The 15,697-nt window shown below is 46.0% G+C and overlaps 1 protein-coding gene across 1 annotated transcript in view; it reads left to right on the forward strand.

The window, feature by feature from the left end:
• Positions 1–12,071: 12,071 nt before the first annotated feature.
• Positions 12,072–15,697, forward strand: part of LOC144693316 (bcl-2-modifying factor-like) — a 65,111-nt gene continuing 61,485 nt past the window's right edge. The window contains exon 1 of the mRNA XM_078563107.1: positions 12,072–12,193. The gene's annotated coding sequence lies outside the window, so the exon portion shown is untranslated. The remainder of the gene's footprint in view (positions 12,194–15,697) is intronic.

Below are 15,697 nucleotides of genomic sequence, written 5' to 3' on the forward strand. Positions count from 1 at the left end.
TACCAGGCAATGACTATCTCCAACAAGAGAGAATCTGACCATCTCCGCTTTGCATTCAAAGGCATTACCATAGCTGAATCCCCCACTATCAACATCGTGGGGGATTACCATTGACCCGAAACTGAACTGCACCAGCTATATAAATACTGTGGCTACAAGAGCAGGTCAGAGGCTAGGAATCCTGTGGCAAGAAACTCACATCCTGACTCCCCAAATCATGTCCACCATCCACAAGGCACAAGTCAGAAGTGTGATGGAATGCTCTCCACTCGTCTGGATGAGTGCAGGACCAAAAACACTCAAGTAGCTCGACACCATCCAGGCCAAAACAACCTTGAATATTCACTCCATCCATCATTGACGCACAGTGGCAGCAGTGTATACCATCTAGAAGATGCACTGCAGCAACTCACCATGACTCCTATGACAGCACCTTCCAAACCTACGACCTCTACCACCTAGAAGGACAAGGGCAGCAGATGCATGGGAACACCTTCACCTGTAAATTCCCTCCAAGTCACTCACCATCCTGACTTGGAAATATATCACCGTTCCTTTACTGTCACTGGGCCTAAATCCCGAACTCCCTTCCTAACAGCACTGTAGATGTACCTGCACCACATGGATTGCAGCGGTACAAGAAGGCAGCTCACCACCGCCTTCTCCAGGGCAATTAGGGATGGGCAATAAATACTGGCCAGCCAGCGAAGCCCAAATCCTGTGAACGAATTAAAAAAGTGCAGCAGCCAATTTGCATACAGCAAGCTCCCACAAGCAGCAACGTGATAATGATCAGATAATTTATTTTTAGTGATGGTAGCTGAGGGATAAGCATTGACCAAAGGAAAACTCCTCTGCTCTTCATCAAAATACTGCTGTGGGACCTTGTTTTAACAGTGCAGCACTCCCTTAGTACAGGATTGAAGCATCAACCAGGATGTTGTGCTCTTGTTTCTAATTAGGTTTAACTAGGTTAGTATATTAGCCAGCGTGAGCCTAAAGCCATAAAGGCCAGGAAGATCACAGGCTTGATCAGTGTTATCTGACATCACCCAAGCTGCTCAAACAACCAGCTATTATTGGTCACAGCGCCCCTAGATAGCTGTTAGGAGGAAGTTTAGTAAGGTGGCCATTATACATCATTGATTCCTATTGGAAATTGTGGATTAAGTGAGGACAGGATCAGCCATATTGATCTCGGTGCATTGTCAGAGGTGCTGGCTTTCAGATGAGATGCCAAACCAAGACCCCTTGTCCTCTTGGGTGGATGTAAAAAAAATCCCATGGCAGTATTCTGAAGAAGAGCACTGTCCTGATCAATATTTAGCCAATGTTACAAAGGCAGATTCTCTGGTCATTATCGCATTGCTGTTTGTGAGGGCTTGCTGTGATCAAATTGGCTGCTGCATTTCCTACATTACAACAGTGACCATGCGTCAAATGTATTTAAATGGCTGGAAAGTGCTTTAGAAGCTCCTGAGGACATGAAATATGCCATGTAAATAAAAGTTCTTTCCTTTCACCATCCAGGATAACTTGACTCATTCCCTAAGCTTCCATTTCTCCTATTATACATCATGCACGTAAAAACAATCTGATTTTATTATTTACATTTGGGGTTGCATCTAGCTGCTAGGTAACTGAGCTAAAGGCTTTTTTTTCTGAAATGAATTTATTTTCCTGTTCATTTGTTTGGCCTGAGTTGCCGTGTTCTCTTTTCTTCTAATGAGTCAAAGGCTTTGTCGCGGTGAACAGATGACCTGACATGACCCTTGACCTGGAGTTCACTCGGCATCGCTGCTTGAAGCGGTAAAGATTGTTACTGTCTGAGCAGAAAGGAAGAACTTACAATCATAGTAACTGTTAGAGAGGCCTTTCGTTCCATCGAGCTTCTCCTATCTCAATGAGGTAAAAGGAACTGTCAGATGGCCTAACCTGATTCCCCAATGGCTCAGCAAGTTTATCTAGGGAATAGTGGAGGCATGAGGAAGATCCTAGTTCGACTTCCCCATCCCAGGCAGCAAGAGTCAAATGAGAAAACAGCCTCAGTGCCATGGGTTAGGGATGAACAGAAAATTGGATGGTACATCCTCATGTGGATTGCTGTCCAGTGACTGTTGCTGTTAGGATGAAGGTGCCAACTGGCCATGACATTGGAATCAGTTAGGGAGAGGCGATATGTGCGCTGGTGAAATAATTCATTGTCATTCATCATCAAGCAACCCTGCTTCTCCTGGCCCCTCCAAAGATAATTTTGGCGCTGAATATTGTCGAGCCTCTGTGGTTCCATCGCCTGGGAAACAGGTAGGAGTGAGCACAGCGCAGGCTCCAATCTTTTCCTAAGAGGACAGTCAGAGTCTCATTTCTGTATCAGTGCTTATTGGACTTTGCTCTGTGCAAACTGGCTGCTGTGCTTTCTAAAAGTACTTCATTGGCTGTAAAGTGCTTTGGGAGTTTCCGAGGTCATTCAAGATACTACATAACTTCAAGCCTTTTCCTAGTACTGAACACAAAGTTTTTTGAGTTGAAGCGGCGAGCTGTGCTATTGGTATATTTTTAGACTTATTCCGGGGGCCTCTTTCATCGACATGCCGAGGTTGCAGAAAAGTGACTGGAATGATGGGGGGGGGGGGGCGGTGGGGACAGTCGCTTGGATCAACAGAGTGGTTAGTTCAACAATGACCAGTGCATCAAAAACTGAAGCATTACTTCAAGAGTCTCCATGATACACGTCAGTATTGACATCACAACTGTCCTAGTTTTCCCTGTGTTACAATTAAGCCCTGTATAGACTACAATTACACTACCTCGTGATTCACAATTGGGAAACATTATGCCCAGGCCAGTTATAAATGTAGTGTCTGCACAGAGAGTGGGAGCAATGCTCTGTGCTGGAGGTGAATGCATGGGGGCGCAGAGTGGGAATATCTCATTCACAGTGCAAGTGTTCGTTAGCAATGCAGTTACTGAATGCAAACCCCTTGTCAGAGGCTCTCGGTAAACATATGAATAGATTGTAACTTTAAGCAATGGACAACAACAGCCTCCAGTGTTCACGACAGAACAAAACAATAGGAACTGACTCCCCCACATGGAACTCTGATTGAACAGCTGCCCGTGTGTGCTCCCTTTGACATACTGTATAACCACAAGATGCTTAAATTATGGAAATTGGGGTGTGAGTAAATGAATATTGTATGATTAACAGAACTTTTAATACACTGGCAAACTGTGCCATTTAACTTTGTGGTTTGCCCACTGATTGCATTTTCTTCACTCAGTTTTCTCCCCTCGTCTATCAACATACAAAAGTGATGGTCAGGAAAAGGCCTTCAAGCCAGCCCATTCCTCACAAGCATCATATCTAGACACTTCCTTTTTTTTATTTATTCACAGGATGTGGACTTCGCTGGCTGGGCCGGCATTTATTGCCCATCCCTAATTGCCCTTGAGAAGGTGGTGGTGAGCTGCCTTCTTGAGCCGCTGCAGTCCATGTGGTGTAGGTACACCCACGGTGCTGTTAGGGAGGGAGTTCCAGGATTTTGACCCAGCGACAGTGAAGGAACAGTGATATATTTCCAAGTCAGGATGGTGAGTGACTTGGAGGGGAACATCCAGGTGGTGGTGTTCCACCCCGCTTCCTCTCCCACACAGCCACGGAATCTCCTGAGAGTGGCAAAAAAAACCCGCAGTCAAACTCAGGCTCAGCAGGGAAAGAAAAACGGGAAAATTCTCTCCAACCCACCGTGTCCCCTAGCCCTCGGGCGATCAGAACAAGCCCGGGTGACTAAAGGGATCATGGCAGGATTTTTTCGACAGGCTTCAGAACCCTCCCACCAGCTCCAAATGGGGGATCGGTATCCCCCACCCCCGCACTCTTTGGGGAGCAGTCACTCAATTTGGTTTTCCCTGAAATGGCCAATTAGCCACCTGAAGGTGGGCTCGCCATCCAGTTAAGGATGGCAGGTGGGCTCTGGAAACTGGAGGGCCAACAGGGGGCCCTGCAGCTTGAAAGCAGCAGCGGGATACCATGGCAGGTAAGTGAGGGAGGGTGTGCCCCAAAGCGGAGGCCCAATCCCTCCAACCTTTTCAAATTTAAAGTAAAAAACTAGATCAAGCAGCTGAGCCACCGCTACCTGCAGCTGCCGCAGGATCTGGCAGACAGGGACGGCCTCTCAGCCTGCCTGAATCTCTGGCCCCCTGGTCTGTCACTCTGCTCTGTGCCTACCTGCCCATCGAGGCCTAAAACTTCAGCCCAGTGAATTTCTTCTGATTTCACACATGCTGGGAATCCTCAGATTTCTGTCTTTCTCTCTCTCTCTCCCTCCCCACCGCCCCCCCCACCCCCCCTCCTTCTAACCCCAAATGTAAATTAGGCTCTCTGTCCTCCAAAACCCCAGGGCCTTCAATGCACTTCAGGTGTTGTCATTGTAATGATGTGGGACAAGGAATGAGTGGTTCATTGATCCAATCACACGAACGACTTGCATTTATATAGTGCCTTTAACACAGTAAAACATCTCATGGAACGTAATCAGACAAACAAAATGAACAAAATCAAAGAAGGAGACATTAAGACTAATAGCTTGGCCAAAGAGGTAGATTTTAGGGAGGATCATAAAGAAGTGAGAGGCAGAAAGGTTTAGGGAGGGAATTCCAGAGCTTTAGGGCCAAGGCTGATAATGGTGGAGTGCTGAAAATTGAGGCTGTGCAAGAGGCCAGAACTGGAGGAGTGCAGAGATCTCACAGCGTTGCAGGGCTAGAGGAGGTTACAGAGTTAGGGTGGGGTGAGGCAATGGAGAGGTTTGAACACGAGGATGAGAATTTTAAATTTGAGGTATTGATGGTTGGGAAATCTATGCAGGCCAGTGTGCACAGGTCCAAGCCAAGGCCTATGAATACCAACTATGCGGCCAGCCTGATCCTACCAAGCAAACAGCTGGCCTCATATCCAGAAGTTGTGAATATTGGGGCAACATCTGGATTAAAAGCCAGTGGTTAAAGATTGCATTGGTACACCCACATTTTATAATGGGTGATTGGTAGCATGAGGGAAGGATTTATAGTATTCTATGGGGTAAGGATCTATCCTTTGCTAAAGTGATGTTGATTTTCTATTTTCCCTGAGTGATTGTGGGAACTGCATCCGGTGATTCCTAATTGCAGCATGAATTTAGCTCTTGATGCAGGATTGACTGGTTTAATTATCTAGGAACATTGAAATTGATAAACCAGTGAACAAGATTCATCTAGTTTGCCTTCTACCATCCTGATAGTCACATGATAAATTAATAATGGAGTAGTTGATTAATTATAGCAATCAGTCTCTATCAATTTGTCTACAATCAGCCCAGACACAAAGCGGGGGAAAACCCAGTCATGGAGAGCATTAAGAACAATGGGTCCAAATCATTTGTTCCTCCTAAGCCTGCTACAGGTATCCAATATCATGTCTCAAATTATTCATGTGCTGCATCCCAAAAATATTACTTTCTGAATGAAACCTGCCACATGTAACTTGCAATGAATCAGAACGGACAGTTTTCACCTTTGTGGGGAGCCTGTTCTATACAATGTTCATACACTCAGGCAAAGGTTGTGAAACACAACAAGAAAAAGATATGCTTTGCGTAGCCAACGACTCCAGGATTATGCCTGGAAAAAGGTTCTAGAACAGGAGGTGGTTCAAATTTATGAGGAGTCCCGATGAAGTAAATGAGGAAAAATAGTTTTGCACTGGTGGGTGGGTCACTAACCAGAGATCACAGATGTAAAATAATGGCAAAAGAACTAGAGAGGATCTGAAGAGAACTTACTTTTCAAGCAGCAAGTTTTTTAATGATCTGCACTGCGCTGTCCGAAAGAGTGATGGAAGCAGGTTCAATAATAACTTTCAAAAGAAAATTGGATAAATACTTGAAACGGACTAATTTGTGAGGTTATAGGGAGTGAGCAGGGGAGTATGACTAATTGGATAATTCTTAAAAAGGGCTGTGTTACATACGAGGAGAGAGATGGTGGGATAACTTTTCCTGTTATCCCCCACCTCTCAGTTGTCTGCAACAGGATGTAATTTTTAGAGAGACCATTTTAAAATCTCTTGAGTGTTGTAACTTTTAGTATTAGACACAAAGCAGGCTTTCAGATAAGTTTAAATCAGAAGAAAAGATAATGTTTCTTCACACAACAAAGACATTGAAAAATACTTAATCTCTCATGCACACACACACAAGTAAAGATGGATTGTAGAGATGAAGCATGCATTTAGGTCATTCATAGAACCACAAGAAGCAAATCACATGTTCACATTTTCACCCTTTAAGGTGCCTGGGTTACAGGTATGGGTAGATTCTCTCTTGTGGTTCTTTGGATGAATGGAAGTTGGAAATGCCTGGGTTTCCAGGCAAAGTCATGGCCGAATTTCTGTAGAGATGAATCTTTGCAGGTGAAGACAAATTAGTCCCTCTCACTTCAGTGACTGGATTGGCTGGTTCTTCGGGCAGGGTCCCAGTCTTCTTGCTGGAGGAATATTTCCGCTTGCCCTGTTGGTTTCCAGACTGACCTGTCTCTGGCTACTTCTTGGAGTAATAAGGTTTGTTATCTGAAGTCAGTTTCAATCATGTGACCATATGATCAATACTTCTATTGTCCACAAAAAGGATTCAAGGTTAGAAGCCATTGCTACTCAATGGGGGAATGAATGTGGCTGTTCACACCTGCTTGTGATAAACTGGTTTCTCCGCACCTCTCTTTGTTAAGTGTTGAGCTTGCAGATACCGAGTCTGTGCAGCCATCGATTTTGAGTTTCGATAAATACCCAGTCAATAGGAGGTGTACATTTACAAGTGATTTCACATTTTGAATGTCTTTTCAAGGAAGGGCATTCCATCCATGGTCATTTGCATCTCTAGAGACCTGAGTCACTTCTTTGTGCAGAAACCACAGAAGGTCACCTGGCCATTGGCATCCATCTTTGTAACACATTGACTACTTTTTAAAGTCAATTTCAAAAAGTCCACATTGAATATAGCTTGTAACTTGAGAGTTAGGAATATGATATCTTTACTGGGCATGACAGCAAGCACAGACCTGATGGGCTGAATGGCCTCCTTTTATGCTGGATGATTCTATGACTGTAAGGCCACGGGAGGAGATCTCCCCATGGTGGCTCCGCGGCTTGTGAGAGAGGGCCAAGGATTATGGGCATGATACCATTCAGCATAGGGCTGGCTGAGATGCTATGGGGGATGGATGTTGAAACCATGCAGATCATCACCTGGGAACAGACATAGCCCCCCAGCAAGGATGTACAATTAGAACAACGAGGTTTTCGGCTCAACACTGGAGAGTGAATTCACAAGAGGAATAGAGACTGGAAATACTCCAGTGCATACTCGGGCATCTCCCAGGGAACAGTTGAAAAGAGTACATGACAACAGTAGCAATTATGTACACCAATGTAGCCCCCTTAGTGCCTTAAAATGTCTCCAAGTGCTTCACTGAAGCGATGATAGATGGAGGAGAGGAATCAGGCAAAGTGATACAGTTTTTAGGAAGCCTTCAAAGGAGTGAAGGAAGGTGGTAGGGCGGATGGGTTTAGGGAGAACATTCCAAAGTGTGGGATCTGTGGAGAGAAGAGGGGAAGGAGGGATCTGCTAGAAGGTGTAAAAGGGTTAAGACAGCAGAGAGGTTGCGCAGGCGTTAAGCACCGGAGAAGGTTAGGGAGAACCAAGGCTGGTAGGGGCTTGATGGGGACGGGTGTAAATATCCACATTCCCCTGGCTAGATACAGGGGGCAAAGAGCACAGTCAGAAGATTGCTGTCAGTGTCCGAGGAACTGAGGGCACCAAAGCAGGTCTGTGGACTCAGGGCTTTTTTGACAAAGCTTTTAAAAGGGTGACTGTGGATACAGCTCTGAGGAGAAAAGATTTGCAGGGCTGTGGGGACATGGCAGGGGAGTAGGACTAGCTGGGTTGCCCTTGCAGAGGGCCGCATGGACAGGATGGGCTGAATGGCCTCCTTCTGTGCTATAAACATTCTATGAGCCCATGATTCTATGAAGTGTTGATGCCGAGACCATACCTTGAATGAAAGACTTGCATTTATATAGCATCTCAGAATTTCCTAAAGTACTTATACATCTATCAATGTGGTACAATGAAGTGTAACCACTGTTGTAATGCAGGAAATGGGGTAATCAATTCGTACACAATAATGTCCCACAAACAGCAATGTGATAATGACCAGATAGTTTGTTTTTAGTGATGTTAATTGGGGGTTAAAAATTGAGCAGGACACAGGAGACAATTTTCCCACTCTTCTTCTAAATAGTGCTATGGGATCTTTTGAGTATGCCTAGGACGGCAGGTTTAATATCTCATCCTAAAGGCGGTACCTTTGACAGTGCAGCATTCCCTCATTACTGGCACCAGGGGTGTCGACCCAGATTATGTACTCAGGTTTCAAGAGCTAAGAGGAGGTGAAACTGTGCGTAACTTCGGGGAGATTACTTTAATGGCTCAATAAGGCTTGTTCAATATGTTGGTGCACCTTTTGGTCAGTCTTTTCAGGCAAAAGCTAGATATATGGAACAGTTTTTGTACAGAGATGGATACCACAGTTCGGCACACTGATGCACTTATCTGGTCTACATCATGAGGCAACGCAGAGCCACAGAAATAGAGGGAAATTTTAGAATGATCTGTTATAGACACAGCGAGACTTCTCTGTGGTACTTGTTCAAAACAAATATAAAACCAGCAAACCACAACCTGAATGACTGGATGACCTGAAAGAAGATGACGCACATCCAACATCTGACATAGATGCAAATCTATCGACCTGACAAAAGGATGCAGGCACGATGGACTGAATGGCTTCTTCCTGTGCCATAACCTTTCAATGGTTCTATGGGTTTTGGCAGATAAGAGCTGAGCATTGGAACCAGTCCCATTCCACGTTACCCACAGGCTTGTATAAGTTCATGATCATGCCGTTTGGAAAGAAAAGTGCATAACCCAACCGTTCCATAATTGGCTGAGGTCTAGGGTATGAGCAGGGAGGTTATGCTAGAACTGAATAAAAACACTAGATAGGCCACAGCTTAGAGTTACAGCTCTGGTCACACCATTACAGAAAGGATGTGATTGCACTGAAAAAGGTACAGAAGAGATTTGTAAAAATGTTGCTAGGAATAGAGAATTTTAGCTGTGATGAAAGATTGGATAGGCTGGGGATATTTTCTTTGGAACAATGGAGATTTAGCTAAGGTGTATAAAATTATGAGGGGCCTAGGGAGAGTGAGCCAGTAGGACCTATTTGCATTAGCTGAGAGGTCAATAACAAGGGAGCATAGGTTTAGAGTAATTGGTTTAGAAGGGAGTTGAAGAGGAATTGCTTTCCAGAGGGTGGTGGGGACCTCCCTCATCACATTTTACAAAACACTTGGAAATGTACTTGAGGCGCCCTGACCTACAGGGTTACAGTCCACGGATTAGACTGGGTCGCTCTTTTTCAGCCAGCACAGGTACGATGGGCTGAATGGCCTCATTCTGCACCGTTAAGCTTTCCATGGTTCTCGAATTGTATTGTTTTCAAGCGTATAAAATGATATTTACACCATGATTGGATAAAGACCAGTATTTCCTTGCTGAGGTTTTTTGACCTTCCTCTCTAGATATTAACTCCTTGGTGAGGTTCTCAGTTAACTCCATGCAGAATCTGAGACCTCTCTTGTTCAAGATTGGGCCCAGTCTTTGAGCTGCAACATAAATGCATATTGATAGATATTTAGCAAATATATATATCTTATAAATGCATGCCGATTAGAACTGCAGTGTACAAGTGCAGCAGCATGTTCCTTTAAAATGGTTGTTTGGGGAATCCCCCGCCACCGTGTCCCAATTTGACAGCCCTTCGGTTGGGGGAGGGGGGGAGAGACAAATGGCTGTTTTTCATTGGATATCGTAAGTCCGTGTCGCTTGGTAACAATCCGTTTCTATTTTCTGATTGGTGAAGAGCCTGCCCAAAACCACGTCAAAGCTCGCGCCGGTACGTTGCCATGGGAAACGGGCAGCCACTCAGGTGGCCGGGTCTCAGAATGTCAGTAACAAAACCAGAAACAGAAATACCTGGAAAAACTCAGCAGGTCTGGCAGCATCGGCAGAGAAGAGCACAGTTGATGTTTCCAGTCCTCATGACCCTTCAACAGAACTAAGTAAAAATAGGAGAGGGGTGAAATATAAGATGGTTTAAGGGGGAGGGCGGGGGGAGAAGGGGGGGTGGTGGTTGTTGGGACAAGCAAGCAGTGATAGGAGGAGATAACCAAAAGATGTCACAGACAAAAGGGCAAAGAGGTGTTGAAGGTGGTGATGCGACGGAGGCGAAAGAACTGAGAGAATGGGATGGAGTCCTTACAGGAAGCGGTGTGTGAGGAGCTGTAGTCGAGGTAGCTGTGGGAGTCGGTAGGCTTGTAATGGATATTGGTGGACAGTCTATCACCAGAAATTAAGACAGAGAGGTCAAGGAAGGATTCTGTTCTGATGATGCTACCTTCAAAAACGGTTCCTCTGACATGTCCTCCTTCTTCCTTAACTGAGGTTTTCCACCCACGGTAGTTGACAAGGCCCTCAACCGTGTCCGGCCCATATCCCGCGCATCCGCCCTCACGCCTTCTCCTCCTTCCCAGAAACATGATAGGGTCCCCCTTGTCCTCACTTATCACCCCACCAGCCTCCGCATTCAAAGGATCATCCTCCGCCATTTCCGCCAACTCCAGCATGATGCCACCACCAAACACATCTTCCCTTCACCCCCCCGGCGGCATTCCGTAGGGATCATTCCCTCCGTGACACCCTGGTCCACTTCTCCATCACCCCCTACTCCTCAAACCCCTCCTATAGCACCTCCCCATGCGAACGCAAGATATGCAACACTTGCCCCTTCACTTCCTCTCTCCTCACCGTCCACGGGCCCAAACACTCTTTTCAAGTGAAGCAGCATTTCACTTGCACTTCCTTCAACTTAGTCTACTGCATTCGTTGCTCCCAATGCGGTCTCCTCTACATTGGAGAGACCAAACGCAGACTGGGTGACCATTTTGCAGAACACCTTCAGTCTGTCCACAAGCATCACCCAGACCTCCCTGTCACTTGCCATTTTAACACTCCACCCTGCTCTTTTGCCCACATGTCTGTCCTTGGCTTGCTTGCATTGTTCCAGTGAAGCTCAACGCAAACTGGAACAGCACCTCATCTTCCAACTAGGCACTTTACAGCCTTCCGGACTGAATATTGAGTTCAACAATTTTAGATCTTGAACTCCCTCCTCCATCCCCACCCCCTTTCCGTTTCTTCCCCCTCCCTTTTGTTTTTTCCAATAATTTACATAGATTTTTCTTTTCCCACCTCTTTCCATTATTTTTAAATCTATACCTTTTATGCCCTTTTAGTCTTATTTCACCCCACCCCCACTAGAGCTAACTGTACCTTGCTTGTCCTGCTCTCCACTCTTAATTAGCACATTCTTTTAGATAATATCACCACCTTCAACACATCTTTGTTCTTTAGTCTGCGACATCTTTTGGTTATCTCCTCCTATCACTGGCTGCTTGTCCCAACAACAACCCCCACCCCCCTTAAACCAGCTTATATTTCACCCCTTTCCTATTTTAATTAGTTCTGTTGAAGGGTCATGAGGACTCGAAACGTCAACTGTGCTCTTCTCCACCGATGCCGCCAGACCTGCTGAGTTTTTCCAGGTATTTCTGTTTCTGGTTTTTGTTTTGGATTTCCAGCATCCGCAGTTTTTTTGTTTTTAATCTCAGAATGTCGGTAACCATAGCAGCGGGGGAATGGAAGCGGCGGCAGGTGGCGCTGCGGAGCGCCTCCACGCTCGCGGGAACAGCACGGCCGGTGGTGGGAGGCCGACAATGCAGGCGGGCGGCGACCAGGGAAGGCGATTGGCGGACAAAGGGAGTGATAGGCAGCGCCAGCAGCCGGTCCGGGATCGGCCTCTTCGGGTGGGCAAGAGCAGGTCGCTGATTGGCGATGCCATGGTTATTCGATTGTGACGAGTTCTGATTGACAGGCGAGACAGGCGGTAAACAGTAGGACGGCGCGCAAATCGCGATGATTAATCAGAGTACTGTAAGGAGTGTGCACAAATCGACATAAAACGGCTCAGTTATCTCCGGGTAAGTGCATCTTACAACAACCGAATTTCCTTTCCCGGTGCATCTCCTTTATCTCTTTCTCGTGCAGTCGCGCTTCCATTATTCTGCCCAAGGAAAACCGTACAAAATAACTTCATTGTTTCTTTGTAAATATTGTTTCTGTACTGCAGCGTTGCAAACCCGTTGTCAAATCCAGCCCAGATTTCTTGATCTGGTGATAGTTTTCTTATCAAAAGAGCGCCCTGACCTTGTGGCAGATAAAAAAGCAGCCGTAAAACCACTTTTTGTTGTTTTACATGCTAACTTATAGGATGCTTTTTGACGCATTTAACTCACTTGTTCTCATTTCCGGGACATGTCAGGGCAGCAGATAGAGGCAAAAATACATAAACATAAACTGTTTTGCTGGCAAAGGGTTCTTGTTTTGGGCGCTCGGGATTGATTTTAGTTTACAAGTTAGAGGGTTGATTAGCCGCTATTGTTTTGACTTTGTATTCATTGTTTATCTTTGATCGGGATCGTGGGCTCGTTAACTAGGGTTCACAAAACTAGGAAATACAAACTTCAGTTTGGTGTTGGCAAGAAGTCATCGCAGAGCCTGTCCCTGGAGCCTGGTTGCATCAACCTAGCCCGGCTCCGATCAGCCTGCAAGTTGGATGTGAAACTGCCCAGAGGGAGTGCAATGGGTCTGAAACTTCCAAGAGGGAGTCCAATGGGTCTGAAACTGACCAGAGGGAGTCCAATGGGTCTGAAACTGACCAGAGGGAGTCCAATGGGTCTGAAACTGACCAGAGGGAGTCCAATGGGTCTGAAACTGCCGAGAGGGAGTCCAATGGGTCTGAAACTGACCAGGGGGAGTCCAATGAGTCTGAAACTGACCAGGGGGAGTCCAATGGGTCTGAAACTGACCAGGGGGAGTCCAATGGGTCTGAAAGTGATCGGGGCGGGGGGTGGGTGTCCAAGGGGTTTGAAACTTGGCTGAAGGAAACTCAGGTAGGAGGATGTTTCAGCTACCTGGAGATGGGGAAGAAGTGTTAATTGTAATTAATCTGCGGTACGGAGGGAGGGGTATGAAGTCCTGGATTGTTTGGGTTGCAGGGGGAGGAATTCTTATGATTGAAATTTTAGGGGTAGGGAAGAAGCAGGGCAACTTTCTGGGGTGAGGGGATGTCTCAGGTCTGGGGTGAGGGGGTGTCTCAGGTCTGGGATGAGGGGGTGTCTCAGGTCTGGGGTGTCTCAGGTCTGGGGTGAGAGGGTGTCTCAGGTCCGAGCTGCTCCGAGTTATGGGAAGATCAGTGACTTTTCCCTGGAAAATCCTGAGGAGCTGTAGGCGGCGCTGAGAGACAGGGCTTTCCCAACGAATTTCTGGATCGATCTCTCTGTATCTCCAGTATAATTCCCCTCATGACTCAGTCTACAAAATATCTGCAACTTCCTCTTCATGTTGTCTTATCGCTCACTCGCTGCATCTGCATTGTAACCTTGTGTGTATCTAACGTTGAATTGTAACTGTGTCTCGCTCCCTCACACGGCCTCTTTATTTGAAATGTAGCTTCTATAACTATAACTTCTGGACCTGTTGTACGCCGAGGTTCAATGTAATTCTGTGCTCCATTATGTCTATTCAGTGTAAGTCTGCTCCAATGTAACTCGGTGATGCACTGTGTCTAAGGTAACTTTTTCACAGTCTAAATGTTACATTCTATCTGATGCAATTTCCGGATACCCAATGTAACCCTCATCCAGTTTGGCTGTATAGTGAATGTATCTCTACCCGTCGCTCATTTTATTCAGTACTTCGCTCACTAACACTTGGACCCTCCCTCTAATGTTAATCCTGTGTATAGGTGGTGTCAGTAGGGGAGTCTCTCGCCTACCCTATCCCGTCTGATGAGTCAGTTCTCTCTCTCTCTCTGTTAAACTTTTCTCCCTCAGACTATCTGTTATTTTGTCATTTAGTCCTTACCCCATTCAGCAGAAATAATTGGGACTTTACAGCAACAATGAACAGTTTCCAGGCTGCAATAAGGTGAGAGCCAGAGGGCTCTAATAGAAGGCACCGCTGTATCCTGCTCCCCCTCTCTTTGGACTTTGGCTCTCTTTAATTGGGACCCTTATTAGCTGCTCCTTTGCCTGAAGGACTGCAATGTTTGTGCCGGCTCTGCCTGTGCTGGGGTGTGCAGTGAAGCGATCGCTTCTGATTTTCTCCCAGCTCGCCTGGGTCCTAGAGCCCGACGAAATATGATTCACAGTTTCAGCCAGCCAGGAACCAATTGCTGCTGACTGACGCTCTAGCGTTGATCTAAACGTAACATATTTCATCACCAGCGGCACCGCATCACTGGAATGTTTTTTTTTCCCATTTGGGAAGCATACCTGCAAATTGAGCATCCTGTTCGACCCTGAGCTAAACCTCTGACCCCCATGTTCTCCATCTCGAAGTCCACCTACTTTTACACTCGGTAATTCTCCTCTGCCTCAGCTAAGCAGCTGCTGAAACCCTCATCCAAGCACCTGTAGCCTCCCGATGTGACTTTTCCGATGCTTTCCTGGCTGCTTCCTGTTGTATGTTTTATAACTTGGATCGATGCAGAGATGACACTAGTTTGTATATGTGTGTAACAGGTTTTATTTACAGTGCTTTCAAATGTCTCCTCCATGCTTCAGCTCTGGTTTCCAGCTCTTTCTACTTCCACTTTTTTAAAATTTCCGTGTCCGCTCCCAGGCTTAATCAATCAAGCACATTGAGCATCAATAGTAAACAGGCTCACATAATCCAACACAGAATAATTGAATCATTGAACATTACGCCTCCTATTCCTCCCCCCACCCCCCACATAAATTTGAGATAATCCAAAAGTCTGACTCACCCACACCCCTGTCCACACTGACTCTCAGTTACCCAACACCTCAAATTTAAAAGCAAAATACTGTGGATGCTGGAAATCTGAAAGAAAAACAGAAAATGCTGGAAAAGTTCAGCAGGTCTGGCAGCATCTGTGGAGAGAAAAAGAGTTAACGTTTCGAGTCAAGACTCCGTGTGAAAACACCCCATGTGTTAAGACTTGAAACATTAAATCTGTTTTTCTCACTACAGATGCTGCCAGACCTGCCGAGTTTTTCCAACATTTTCTGTTTTTACCTCAAACGTAAGCCCCACATCCTCATATTTACATCTCTTCCGAGTTTCATACTTTCCTATCTCTGTAATCTTCACCCTCCTCCCACCAGCCACTCTCACCTCCAACTCTTCATCCAACTGGTACATCCATCCACCTCCTCCTTTGTCCCCTCTTGGAGGCTTCAACCATCTAGGTCCAACAATCTAGAATGCTTTCCCTGATTCTGTATACCTCTCTACCATCTCCTCCTGTGTGATCATCCACTGGAAGCTGTATCTTCAACCATCTGGATCCTAAACTCTGGAATTCGCCCTCCAAACCTCTCTGCCTCGCTATCTCTCCTCCTTTAAGACTTTCTATAAAATCCACCTCTTTGACAGAGCTTTTTGGCCACCCCTGCTAA

The sequence above is a fragment of the Cetorhinus maximus genome, chromosome 18 (assembly GCF_964194155.1).
Source record: "Cetorhinus maximus chromosome 18, sCetMax3.hap1.1, whole genome shotgun sequence".
NCBI lineage: Eukaryota > Metazoa > Chordata > Chondrichthyes > Lamniformes > Cetorhinidae > Cetorhinus > Cetorhinus maximus.